This window comes from Haliotis rubra, unplaced genomic scaffold (genome assembly GCF_003918875.1).
Source record: "Haliotis rubra isolate DU_JTF1 unplaced genomic scaffold, ASM391887v1 Scf437, whole genome shotgun sequence".
NCBI lineage: Eukaryota > Metazoa > Mollusca > Gastropoda > Lepetellida > Haliotidae > Haliotis > Haliotis rubra.
In genome coordinates, this window is record NW_025767121.1 from 338,607 (window position 1) to 349,407 (window position 10,801).

The following is a 10,801-nucleotide window of genomic DNA, read 5'->3' on the forward strand; positions in this document are numbered from 1 at the left end:
AAGCATGAAAATGGCGGCACCGTTGAACTTTGAAACATCGCTAAACTATGCAAAGCACAATTTAAACATAAACTTTGACCTAAAGGATCAGCAACTTTAAACACTGAAACATATTTACAAAGGGAATGACTGTATTGCTGTTTTGCCCACGGGATATAGGATATTCTATAAGCTATGTTTGGATATTCAGAGTTATCTTTCCTTGGTAATAGTACTAGACTATTTTCATCTCCATGCCCGTTTGCGCTTAGTCAGAGCCCAGTCGTAAACATGGCCACGAGAGGGGTACGAGACGCCATCCGGCTTGCCGGAATGACACGAATAGTTACGAATGGTCAGGTGAATGAGGGGATGAACCTTGAAGCAAGGTTCGTCATATTCAGGGTGTATCTTTGATTCGAGCCCAACCTCTGTGGATCATGACGCTTACTTCTGTCGCCCTATAAAGCTTTAAATATTTGAAAATTATTTTAAAGATCATAAGACAAGTTATATTCAGGAGTTATATATTGTAATCAGGGATTTTAACAAATTAAATGTCAAACGCAAATGCCATATATGCCATTCTTTTGGGTGTGCTGTAATGTTATTTTTTAGAGACATCCTGAATGTCATCCTTCTGAATCAGGATTAATGTGGTCCTGTGATTCCACCGGTCATACCAACTGATCTGAAACGTAATATATATTCATACAGTTAAGAGTAAAATTCTTACCAAATGATGCCAAATATGGACATAGAGTTACATTTTTCTTTGCAAATTTTACGGATCAGCATACGTTAAATATCTAAAGATGAGAGAGGTTTTACAAGCCGCTGAAGTGATCTTTATAATATACAGATAATTGAATGGATACTTTCCAGCGAAGAAAAGTCATTTATCGATGAAGAGAAAAAATGTATTAGGTTGTTATTTAACGCTATATAATCCAGCAATATGGCGGCGGGTTGTAGATAATCGAGTCTGGACCAGATCATCAGTGATCAACATAGAATATTATTAAAAGACTGCAATACATACTGTGCCTTGCAATCTATTTTTCGATATAGCCAACCAAACTGCTTTTGCATATCTTTGCATACTAATTTTATATGGTAATTGTTTAAACCATTCTTTCTAGAAGTCTCTAACCCGGTTTGCGATGCATCATTTACTCATATCTACCGAAAAGTACACTTGTTTGTTGTTTCAATAAAAACGATTACGGCGAGAAGAGTTCGACCTCCTCTAAGACCATCCTATTCTAAGTAGTCCACAACGAAAACTTAAACCTCCTTTGAGATCGATCACTGTATTAAAGTGGTACGGAGAGAAGGGCAAGACCTCCTTTAAGACCATCCGATTCTGAGTAGCCCGGAGAGAAGATGTAAACTGACTGACTGACTGACTGAGTTTGGTTTTACGCCGCTTTTAGCAATATTCCAGCAACATCGCGGCAGGGGACACCAGAAATGGGCTTCACACATTGTGCCCATGTAGGGAATTGAACCTGGGTCTTCGGCGTGACGAGCCAACGCTTTAATCATTAGACTACCCCACCTCCCCAGATGATGTAAACCTCATTTGAGATCACTATATATATTCTTAGCGGTAAAGAGAGAAGAGATAGACTTTTAATATCATCCTATACCAAGTAGGCAGGAGAAAAGAGTTAAGCCTACCTTAGATCATTGTATTCTGAGTGGTACAGAGAGAAGAGCTAGACCTCCTTTAAGGCCATCCGAATCTAAGGAGTCCGCAGTGAAGCGGTAAACCTCCTTTGAGATCACTGTATTTAAAGTGGTATGGAGAGAAGAACTAGACCTAAGTTAAGATCCTTACATTCTAACATATGGGCGGTGGGGTAGCCTAGTGGTTAAAGCGTTGGCTCGTCACGCCGAAGACCCGGGTTCGATTCCCCACATGGGTACAATGTGTGAAGCCCATTTCTGGTGTCCCCCGCCGTGATATTGCTAAAAGCGGCGTAAAAGTGAACTCACTCACTCTAACCTTATATACTAACCAGCTTCAGGCAATCGAGGTAAGTCCCGGGAAACATCGTCTTTAACGCTGTTCACGTCGCCGTCGACGGTGTCGTCACGATCTACCTCCCTTGTCTTGTGATGGGTACAGGCAATGATACGACAGGGGTTGAATATCCGCCGGTTTCGTCTCCATATGAAAGAACTGGAGCGGTCGGTCAAAACTAACACCAGGCCGACAACGAGAAGCAGATACGTAATCTTCATCTGCCAAACACATAGAGACTCGCGTTAGTAATGACATGCAGGAACCCACAATAATAATAATAATAATAATAGTGCATTTATATAGTGCTATTTCCAAACATAAGGATGCTCAAAGCGCACAATGCAAAGTAAACCAAATGTTTGTGTACGCACAATACACACTTCGATCAAACCCTTTGGAAAACCCACCCGTGAAGATCCGGGGTAGAATAGGTCTTCAGCAACCCATGCTTGCCACAAAAGGCGACTATGCTTGTCGTAAGAGGCGTCTAACGGGATCGGGTGGTCAGGCTCGCTGACTTGGTTGACACATGTCATCGGTTCCAAATTGCGCAGATCGATGCTCATGCTGTTGATCACTGGATTGTCTGGTCCAGACTCGATTAATTACAGACCGCCGCCATATAGCTGGAATATTGCTGAGTGCGGCGTAAAACTAAACTCACTCACTTTGGAAAACCCTTTCCACATTCATAAGAAAGCATTTCTGACTATATCTTGTACGATGTTGTTTGTAAACAAATAGAGTCTGGACCAGAAAAATCCAGCTATTGTCGCCACGCGATACGATAACAGACATGTGTTTATGAATCACTATCACAAGTGATGATACCAGGTATCTTGCCATTCGTAACTACTCGTGTCATTCCGGCAAGCAGGATGGCATATTGTACTCCTCTCTTGGCCATGTTTACGACTGGGCGCTGACTAAGCACAAACGGGCATGGAGATGAAAATAGTATAGTACTATTACCAAGGAAAGATAACTCTGAATATCCAAACATGGCTTATAGAATATCCTATATCCCGTGGGCAAAACAGCAAAACAGTCATTCCCTTTGTAAATATGTTTCAGTGTTTAAAGTTGCTGATCCTTTAGGTCAAAGTTTATGTTTAAATTGTGCTTTGCATAGTTTAGCGATGTTTCAAAGTTCAACGGTGCCGCCATTTTCATGCTTCGAAATGCGTTTTACTACGCGCGATTTGATTGGTTTGCCACGATTTTTGGCAATAATGGCGTACGATAGGGGTACGAGTCTTCTTGTGGGTCACGGAAAGGGGCGAGTAGTTACGAATGGCATCTTAACCGTCACAAAGTCTAGTCAATTGTTCACCTGAAATAATTCGTGAATGTGTGATACAAGTCAAAATAAGGAATTGCATAGGACATCATTTTTGTCACTGATGCGGCAATATTTTCATTGGTTGAAAACTTTGATGTGTGACTTTTTCCCGAGTTCAAGAGATATAATTTGTGGTAATTCTCGATAAATTAAACAGATCAATATATACCTTTCCACAGCACCTTATAGATATGTAGGGTGATCACCAAATGTAAAAACAATCCATTTAAATGTGTTCAAGTTATTGGTTGAACAAATATTTCCATGGGTTTTTTCAAGTTTAAAATATGTAAATTGACGCAACTATTTCAAAAACTAGAAAACAGGGACCATACTTTGCGCTGCACACCCTTTCAGACAATTCTCCAAATATGAAAACATTTTGACTGATACTTTTCAAGTTATTCGCTGAACAAACTGTCCTTAAGTTCAAATTCCTAAATTGCTGTAATTCTTAAAATATCAAAATAATAAATTACACTGCACCTCTACTTGACACAAAAAGTGGTCCCCAAATCCAGCCAAGGTGAATAAATAATGCAAAGAGATAATGTTATGTTGGTTGCACATGGTAATTGGTTGACTGACTTCCTTCGTATAACTTTATACGTTTCTAGGGCGGGTGTATATATATACCCGTCGACAAAGGACAGTAAAAGCAACTAGAGTATCACATATATAGATGCAAATCGTGCTTGTAACCCTAACAGTATTTTACTATTGAAGACAACCACACAATTAACACAGGGTTATCGATCGGCAGCAAATGTTGGTATATCACCATGCAGTGAGTCAGTGAGTTGGGTTTTACGCCGGTTTTAGCAATATTGCATAAATATCACGACGGGGAACACCAGAAATGGACTTCACACGGTGTATCCATGTGGGGAATCGAACCCGGGTCTTGGGCGTGACGAGCTAGGCTACCCCACCGCCCCATACCACTATACAAGAGACCGTGGGACTTGGGTAAACATGATTATAAGCAACACCCGGCGTTGAATAAAAATAACACACATTCTACGATTAAGAAACGATTCAAAGTTTCTTTGAAGGATGTGGTCTTACAGAAACCTTCAGGAAAAACATAATTTTACAATACTTAACCCACTAAAGGATACAGACACTAACAATCTAGGCTCAGTTGCTAATTCAATATACAAATTATAAAATAACATTTAGCAATATACAAAACATATTTCTCACAATGTTTTAAATAACGATGAGCGAACGCTTTAACTTCTAGGTTACCCCACCGCCCCAAGAAGAAAATCGCAGTTTGCCAAAGGCTGTACATTTTCTAATAAGATGTATCCGCACAATTTAAAAGCCTTAAAACATCATCATCATCATCATCATCATCATCATCATCATCATCATCATCATCATCATCACTACGACATTTGGTACTGATATGGTTATAGTTATTGTATGTTTGATATCACGTAGCTTGTTAGTGGTTTGTTTATCCAAGTTTGTTTGCCCACACAAATTAACACAATACTTTGTATCTGCCTCAATCAATATCAGGGATTTTAGTGCGTGTTGCTGTGATCGAGAGCATCATTTACTGCTGTGACAGCTTTACTATTTCATATACGCTGCGGGACATTACATCTGTAAACAGAAACAGGCTGTTACAACCACCACCTCCTGGAACAAGCTGTTACAACAACACCCCTCCGCCAATCCCTATCCATTTTCATTTGTAACTACTCGTGTCATTCCGGCAAGCCGGATGTAGGTCACGGAAAGAGGCGAGTGGTTACGAATGTATCCATTTTGTGCGTTTAAGGAAGATGAAGTTCCAGACTCGATTTGTTTACAAACAACATCGTACAGCTGTAATACTGCTGAAACAAATATATACTCTTTTGTCTTTTAAGTCCTCACATTTGATTTCTGAAGCTGGTATGTTTTTATTCCCTTGATAACAATGTGTCATTTTTAAATGTTTTGATGTCGTCAGAACCGTACACCTCATCTATTGTTAATCACATGCATACACAAACACTATTTTTAAATACCTTTTTCATTGTGCAGTTAGGTACAAGAAGAAATGAAATAAATACGTTTTACAGTGTCCCAGAAACCTAAAATAGGCTTCGGGGTTGTGGTTTTATTTATATGTACCTAGAATAAACCTTCACCTGCACTTTAGTAATGAGTTAAATATATCATCCCATTCATATTTTTTAAACCATTCCTGTCTGTCTTGACATTTGTGCAACATCTACAACGGCTTCAGCCAGGTCATTGACCCCGATCATGTGAATAATTTATTCTTCACTAGTTTGAAGCATTTCAACACTTTGTCGTGAACAGCTGGTACACGAGTTTTGATAAATATGTTCTGTAAAATGATCAATAACACAATCGCTAACGGCTGAAATGATGGTGTAAATCCAGCTAGGCATGCAGGAATTTAATTTTTTTCATATTGAAACAAAGGTCCCTTAAGTCCCCATAGTCTTAAGTATGGTGATCTACGTTCAGTTGTTGGCGATCTGTAGCCAGTACTGTCCCAAAAAAGAACGCATAGACATTTTGTATTTTTAAAAAAACTATTGATTACCTATTGTGTTCAAACAATCGTCAAAATATGTATCAAAAGTGTTGATAACATGATTTTACACAACTGTACAAGTAAAACATCGGCTTGACCTGAAAATGTTGATTTTGATTAGATGTCTTACAAGGATTGAAAAGGCATCGCCACAACGCAACAGAAAGCACCTTCCAGTTGAAATTGTGCAGCAAAGAGCATACACTGTCTGGCTATAAAAATCCAGATTACTTTCGTTTCAAGGTCAAATCACTACACCACGTCTTGACGCTGCGACACGGAACATTGCCATTGAAAGAATGCAAGCTGGAGATTATCAATCTTCTGTTGCCAGGCGTCTGAATGTAAGTCTGAGCACGATATCACGGCTTGCAGCTCGTTACAACCAAACTGGTATAACAAATGACCGTCCCCGTACAGGTAGACCTCGAGTCACCACTGCAGCCCAAGGTCGGTACATCCGGGTACTACATTCGCGTGATCGTACTGCCACGGATGAGAGCACAGCAGCCAGGGTGCCTGGACTTCGGAGGATATCCGGTCAAACTGTACGGAACAGGTTGAGAGAGATTGGACTGAGAGCCAGGAGACCGACGTCGGGACCGTGCTACGTCGTCGCCATCGCGCTCAACGTCTCCCTTAACTAATATTATCTACTTGGTTGTATAGACATTTCCGTCATCTAAACTGATGTAAAATTTCATGTACTAAGCTCTTTTTGTGGACAAGTTATACATGTTTGAAAATACAACATTTTCGCAACAGATTTCTGGGTTATGCGTTTTTTTTTTTTTGGGGGATAGTGTACATGTATTGTCCACAGTTTTCGATTGACATATTCCAGTTGTTTTACTGTCCTTTGTCCATAGGTCTTTATGTGTCATGGATGTATAACTTGTTTTAGTCACGATATGGCTGAAATACTGCCGATGTGACTCAAAATCCTAACTCACTCACTATTTTATAGTCGGAATCGTATATTCGACTCTCCTTTAAGCAGCGATTTCTTATCAACGTGGAAAGGGTTTTATTGCTTATATTTATTTAGAAAAAACCCAACATATGCATTCAAGTTTCCAAATAATCTAGTTCGTAATTTTTATTTAAGTGTAAATATTTATTGAGGTACTGTTTACGATGGTGAAAATATTTATTGAGCTCCTAAACATAAAAAAGGTTGATCACAAATTGAAATCAAATCACTACAACCAACCATATTAGATGTTTGCTCGTCTATGGATAATGTCATCATCTATGAATGGTCATCCACACAAAAGTTCTGTCACACGCTCGCTGAGCTGACTTGTTGTAAAGGTTATTTGGCGAGGGATGGCGGTCTTGTCAATGAAATGGTTAACATAATAGCACTTTAAAAGTTCGGTATCGGAGAAAAAAAATGAGACAAGTTTCAAGACATGGAATTTAAGGATTAAAAAAAATGTTTGTTCAATCCCGGTTGATGGTAATTGATCCGTGGTTTGATATAGTTTTCCAAAAGTAATCCACGTGATCTTCGCAAGAGGTTATTTGGGAACAATCTGTTTGATTTAACATTTTCCAATAAAAAAAAATCGTACTGAAGTGCCATCTTGCTTAACAACTCCGAAAAAATAAAACCAAACTGATTCCACCTGATTATTTTCATTTTAAAACATTTTTACGAAATTATTCCTTTTCAAATTCAAAAGCCTGATTATTCTACTAGGAGAATAAAACCATCGATACTCTGTTTCACATTTTTCCTGATATGTTAAATATAGCGTTACACATTTCAATTACTGTCCTGTAAACGCACTGGGCAGAAAGAATGTTCAGGAAATTACATGTAAAATCCAATATGTGTCTCTAAAAAGAGACAAACCTTCCTCAGCTGCCTGTTAGCACACTGTAATGTGTGTGATCCAAGCTTAAAAATCGCTTGTTGCCATGCTGGCGTCAACGCAAGCTAACAACGACATGTCATGTTTTATGTTCGAATTTTTCTAAAAATTAAAACAACTATCATTTTAGTGTTTTCTGTGAAAATCAATTCAGTTTTATCATATTTTTCAGTGTTCATTGTAGCAGACTGAGCCATTCCTAGCTGGGAAATGTGAAAAATACTGCCGACAATACTTGAAAAATGAACGGGCCACAAATAAGTGCAACGAAACAAACACACAATATATGGGGTTGTCACATGTTTGGCATGGAACGTCAGATATGCCTTGCTGATAACAAGAGATATCCTAAAACTATGTAGTATTTTACACAGTGAAACCTCGATAATACGGACGCTAGCTTTACTAATGACATCGTCCGGATTAACAAGGTTTCGAGTTCAAGAATGGTTGTTACAAAGCAATGGCACTATGCAAACATGTTCTTCTCTTCAGATGAGGCCCTTCAGAATATATTTCTTTGCCTAAAATAAAAGTACCAACATGACCAAGCGCCCACATTTTTAATCAGGCTATTGTAAAAGTAGCAACTCAAGGGGTCCCTGCGCTCAATAAAATCAGCTCATCTTATCAATTCTATATTGCAAACTAACAATAAGTGGTTAAATGCGTCAGTGTTGACGCCCTAGAGCTTTGAATCAAATATTTTGAACATCTTTATTTTCGGACATGTTCAAATGTCTGATGAAACCTCAAACAACAAACGGGGCGGTGGGGTAGCCTAGTGGTTAAAGCGTTGGCTCGTCACGCCGAGGACCCGGGTTCGAATCCCCTCATGGGCACATTGTGTGAAGCCCATTTCTGGTGTCCCCCGCCGTGATATTGCTGGAATATTGCTAAAAGCGGCGTAAAACTATACTGACGCACTCAAACAACAAACGAAACAAATAGTAGTCGTATCATCGCCATTCAGAACTTGTCCAAAAGGTGGAACATGTTATAACTGTATTTGAATGACGTTTTCAGTGATATAAACAATACATTTCAGATTATATCTTCCGTTAATCATTAATATCAGTAATTGTCATCACTAAACCACAACATACCTTAAATGCGTCCAGGGTACACTGCGATCTTGTGTGAAATGAAACGTCCTCCACTTGGCGGCAGGTGTGTAAATAGATAGTAGTATACAGGTGAGAACGTTCGTCACCAGGTAGATCCGGATCCTGTTTGTCACGGATCTATATCACTACCTGAGTGGGTGTCCTCCCATTTGTGAGAACTCCCAGTTGTGAGACACATTAATTAATGGTTCAGTGCACATAGGTGGTGTTTCCACATCCGTACAATGAAAGTGGGATCAGCCCAGCCCAGTACCCACAGGAGTCATTGATGAGTTGACTAATGAAATAGATTATCAAAGATTATATTTAAACAGAAGAAATAGTTCATTGAATATTTGAATTATTCAGAAGAATATGTAATTATGATAACACATTTTTATTGACTATTATGAAGTTTGAAAGTCATTTTGGTTTAAACATATGTTATTATTATTTATGAAAACGAATTGGGATTGGTGAAGTATTACTGCTTATGTTAACACCGATCCCATGCAACATAAAATATGAAATGAAATGGAGGATGTGACGTCATCGATATTGACTATTGCAAAAATATATCGGCGTTTGGGTCGCTAGAACCGAGCCTGAGGCAGCAATGAACGATTTGACAAAATCAAGAGCCATAATTAAGATCAATATACATCTTGTTTTCGGTTTTTGTAATTAGGTTTTAAAATTCTTTGAGACTGCATGACTCTTTGGAATTTGGTAGGGCATTCCATAAATTTATTGTGTCGGGTAGAAAGGGTTTGGCATAAGGGGCGTTTCGACTGTAAATTTCAGAATTATTTCAGAGTTATTTCTTAAACTATAGCTTGTACCGTCGGAGACGGAGTAAATCTGAGTAGGTAAATTAATTTCTCTTTGATCACGAAGTTACCTACACAAAGTGTTTAATTATTAAAGACATTTACCTGAGTATGTTCATCAATTTATCTTATAAAGTTTCATTAAGTTACCTCCACAAGATTCAGTTACATAGCAAATCAGTTATTAGCTAGGGTGAATCCATTCTGTCAGACAGGGGAGTATGGTGTGTTTTCTTTGTTAATTACCTACTCCACTGTCTCATAACTGGGAGTCTCACAACTGGGAGTTCTCACAAATGGGAGTAGACCCCTGAGTGACAAGTAATTATATCTGTGTAAACAGCAGGAAACTTGAATCCGTAACCCTATCATGTATGACTGTATGACATTTGTAGAGTGTATTGTTCGAGAAAAGCGGCGTAAAACTAAACTCAGTCAGTCAGTCAGTCAGTATTGTTCGAGACACCTGGTGTCAAAGTTCTTGACACTACATATATAGTGAGTGAGTGAGCGAGTTGAGTTTTGCGCCGCTTTTAGCAATATTCCAGCAACATCACTGCGGGCGACACCAGAAATGGGTTTAACACATTGTACCCATGCGTGGAATCGAACCCGGGTCTTCGACGTGACGAGCGAACGCTTTAAGCACTAGGCTACCAAACCGACCCACAAAAATCTACATAGTGAGTACAATGGGGTGAGTGAGTTAAGATTTTGAGTGACATCGGCAGTATTTCAGCCATATCGTGACTAAAACAAGTTATAGATTCATAATATACTCTCCCCAAAAAGAAACGCATCATGAAAATAGCAATTTCATGTAGCAATGAATTAAAACGTGATTCATTTTACAAAAGGTTTTGCTCTGTTTATGAGTCCTATGGTGTTTATGTTTTGAAACATCACAACAAAACGCACCATCCGTAAAATACCCGTATCTAACAGCATGATTTTCAATTCCGGCGTGTAGTGTCACAGAATACACAATTCACATGCAATGCACGTGAAAGTTGGGGATCAGATAGTCTCAATGATGGGTATAAAAGGTTGATCGCTGTCTGTCGAT

The 10,801-nt window shown here is 38.9% G+C and overlaps 1 long non-coding RNA gene across 1 annotated transcript; it reads right to left on the reverse strand.

The window, feature by feature from the left end:
• Positions 1–489: 489 nt before the first annotated feature.
• LOC124289240 lies at positions 490–9,035 on the reverse strand. The gene is made up of 3 exons (XR_006901633.1): positions 8,906–9,035; positions 2,004–2,229; positions 490–670 (listed from the first exon to the last, which is right to left on the reverse strand). It is a non-coding gene; the product is annotated as an uncharacterized LOC124289240 (long non-coding RNA).
• Positions 9,036–10,801: the final 1,766 nt, after the last annotated feature.